We start from the raw sequence: 4,151 nt of genomic DNA, 5'->3' as shown, positions 1-4,151 counted from the left end.
TGAAACCTGAGAACGGTTGGGATATCCAGCGGCTGGCAGGCAGTTCTAGGAAATGTTATTTAGGATTTGAATTCAGTCCGGTTACCGATTCAATTAATTCCAACTGCAAACGAAAACGAGGGATTTCGCCTGATAGAGGTTGTTTGCACTCATCTTAACGAATCATGATTCGCTAAAGCGAGTTCAATTATTGCAAAACATCAGCCCAAGCTGGATTGCTCGTGAAGAGAAACGGAGTGCATCGTACGAACGTACGAGCGATCATCAGCTGCGCGAACGATGCTTCTAATTAAAAACTAACACAAATCTGAGTTCTTATCGAATCGCCTGGGATCCGTCCAATTTCAGAACTAGCGTGCGAAATCTATTCTCCACCGGACAAAGGTTGAAAACTGGCCACACATTACCACATCATCAGCAGCAGCATCATCCAGTCCGACCTTGGAACCCTGCAGCCCAAGCCTATAGAGTTCCAAACCGAGCTGGTACTAGGGCCGGAGCCCTCCAAAACGGAACAATTACGAGTGATTCGTTTCACTCGTCACAAGAGATAATATGTAAATATTTTGAAATTCTCATCATCTCTCGTTCCGGCAGCGGTTTGGGCCCCCGGAATGCTTGTGTCGGATGCCCGGGATGGATCTTCAATCACGTCCGTGGTCGCTGCTGCTGTCGGTTGGATGCCGTTTTGAGGGCCTATCCCGGGAGGGAGAATTGGCCCTGAGATAGGCGGGGACTGTTAGACTGTTCCGATCTGACATCGAGAAGTATTTCTATGAGTTTATTCATCCTAAGTAGTAAACTTGGCTAGATTAGATTAGATTAGTAGTAAACTTGACTTTTTTGAAAATGTATAAGTGGATTTGGTTAAAGTTTACATGGGATTTTTCACGTAGAGTTTTCTATACAGTAGGGTGCCCAAAAAAATACCTCCATAAGCGGAAACCGGTTTTTAGGTTATTTTAGGCATCATCCATTGATACAGTAAACCTGAAGTTGGTAAAAAAATAATAATTCAAAAATTACTTTTTGTGTGTTCTACAAAGTTGCCCTACATGGTTGGTTACTTGATGGTTACAAGCAAACCCCTTATGTTTACGTATCAAATTTTTTTGAAATTGCCTGCTCTACAACTTTGTAGAACATTGATACACTCTAAAAAATAACCCTGCAAAGTTAGAAAAAAACGACATTTTAAATGAAAAATGTTGTTCTAAATAAAAGAATTGCCCTTCTGGGTTAATGTAGATTCGAAAAGTACATTAAATTTCCCATAAAATGACATGTTTCAAAAAAAAAAAAAATTAAAGCTGAGTAACGAAAAATGGCAGAGTTTTTAAAACTTGTTTAGTGTTTTTTCGATGAAAAATACGTATTTTTGGAATTCTGAGTACGCCATCAAATCGGGCGTCTAATTTTACATAAAAGTCCCTTTGACACCAGATTTCTATCTCATTACCGTTTCAGGCTGCAAATTATTGAAAAACCCCTCTATTTTCGCATGTTCAAAAATGGAAGGGGTCGTACCGCCCCTCCGTCACGAGATATCATAAAACGGACCTCGGTTTCATGATCAATGACAAAAATTACCCCTTAAGATAAAGTTTCACGCAAATCGAAGAGGGGTCGGGGCAACTTTTCCCGATTTCGTGTGAGTTGCAGGAGAATTTCCCATTATACTTGGAGAAAATCATAAAAATTGTCAAAAATCATTTCAAAACTCATTTTCCGTTGTAACATCAAATTTTCAATCGAAATAGCTTTAAACTTTTCTGATAATGTGCCTCTTTTCAAATTACACTGACCTACAAAAATTGTCAAAAATGCCTGCACAGGTTCAACTCGAGGGAAAGCATGAATTTCAGTGTCCCCAGAACCACGTGTACCTTGAATTTTTCAAAAATATTTAGACAGTGCCAAATGGTTCTTCTCCAAAGATTGTATGGAGAATTAGGGCGGTTCGTCGCTGTTGCATACAAGCAAAAAATTGCATACCACATTAAGAGAAGCGAACAGCACTAATTCCATTCGGCACTGTCTAAATATTTTTGAAAAATTCAATGTAGTTGGTTCTGGGTACCCTAAACTTCATGTTTCTCCTCGAGTTGAACATGTGCATAAAATTTTGTTGGTCGGTGTTATTGGTAACGTCATGATTCGAAATCCGGACACTTAGTAGCATATTATTTTTGTTATAGCTGGCAACAAATCATGTAATAAGTTGGAAATGTAGAAATATCATAAGGATGTAGTATAAACAGTCAGTTTCAAGAAAATGCATGCAAAATATGTCTTTTCTAACAATTTTTCATCAGAATTTTAAATTAAAATGACTTGTTGTGCTTCGAATCCCGGACACTGATAAAAGCTGATTCGAAATCCGGACACTTTTGCTTCGAATTCCGGACACTCGATTTTACTTATGAATTGCACAAATTTGGACTGAAATGTTAGTGAATGGCATTCTTTAGGTCTCAAATAAGCTGTTAACATCAAAACAATCGATATTTTATATAAAAATTTACTAGAATTTAAGGAAATCAAAACCATAAATTTCTTCTTTGCCTTCAAGGTGCTTCGAACGCCTATGAAATATTTCAAGTGAAATGTTTCGCATTTTTGGTAAACTTATAATTTTATTGTATTTAATTGTTTTGGCATTAACTACAGCGTTCAAACAATCTTTAAATGAAATTTGATGTTGGAATTCATCAAATAACACAGTTTTGACATTCATAAAGCGAACTTATATTCAAATAATTGATAAAACAAGATGAAGTGTCCGGGTTTTGAAGCGTCCGGGAATTCGAATCATGACGTTACTTAAAGGTGAAATTTTTGGGAAAAAATGTCTACGAGACTTTTTAAATCAGACTTCTGGTTGTACTGATATAACCACATAAAATTAAATTTAGTAAAAAATCGGTTTTCCCAGAGTCATCAAGATTTAAATTGTATCAAATGTGTAACTTCTAAAAATGTGGTCATTAATAATATTGATAATTATAATTTCTGAAATTCTGCATAATTTGAGGTAAAAAACATAATTTGTTTCAACCTACTAACAATTGACTTCTTTTAAAGGGTATGAAATTTTTGATTGCAAATTTGATTCTGAATCATAAAAATCAAAAAAAGAGTTTTGTATCGACTTTCGATATTTTCCAAACTTGGTTTTATACACCATTATTCTGGTACCTGATTCTGGCCTGAACTTAGTACTTTAAAACATATGCAGTAAATGAGGTCATTCACTCGATGCTTATACGTTTTGAACTTGGAAACAAGTCAGTGAGGCATTTATCGAGAGTCGCTTGTGGACGGTGGGGCAGCACGCTTGCCTTGCAGGATTTTTCGCGTTTCGAGTGTCATTTTTTAAAGTAATTGTAACTGTTTTTTCGCGCTTTAATCAAGATTACGATTACGATCGTCGAGTTGATAGTGGCGCAAAATTTACATTTATTAGATATTAAAATACCTGTGTGTGAGTGTTCTTGTGTGTTAACAAGAATGACCTTCCCATAGCATTGTTGCTCGGAAGGCACCGGCGGGTCCATTATGAAAGTCCTCCTCCATCGTAGCTCGGAAGGCATCGAAAAGCCAATACCTTGTCCTACTAACCCAAAAAATATTAATCCCGTGATGCTTGAAGGAGATGCTGTGGATTCAATGCAATGGTCTCATGCGGTATCAACAAGTATGTAGTGAAAAGCTGTATGTTTGATGAGTCTGCAACTTCAACTTTCGGACTAACATTCCTCCCTTTTGTTGAACTGCAGGCTTCTTGGGACGGCGCCGGTATTGACTAATAAAGTCGGGATCTTCAGAAGTTAAACAGTGAACGGATGGTTGGCTCCCACTGATCATTTTTGATTCATTGTTTAACTTCAGCTGATCTGTATTTATCGGGTAGCAGTTCATTTGCTCATGCTCATGCTCATGTTCAAACAAGTCAGTGAGACATTTATCGATTCCATTAAGGTACGGGAATGAAAAAACTGTTTCAAACCCGGTCATAAATCAGTTTCTTACAGACCAGATCGCAAAATAAAAGGTGTATTTAATTTGTAAATGTTAAAATAGTAGTTTATGCAACAAGTTGCAAAAAGAGGGTTTTTTCAGCACGAGTCGTACATTTATCCAACGAGGTT

This window comes from Culex quinquefasciatus, chromosome 3 (assembly GCF_015732765.1).
Source record: "Culex quinquefasciatus strain JHB chromosome 3, VPISU_Cqui_1.0_pri_paternal, whole genome shotgun sequence".
NCBI lineage: Eukaryota > Metazoa > Arthropoda > Insecta > Diptera > Culicidae > Culex > Culex quinquefasciatus.
Note: the sequence above shows the minus strand (reverse complement) of the source record.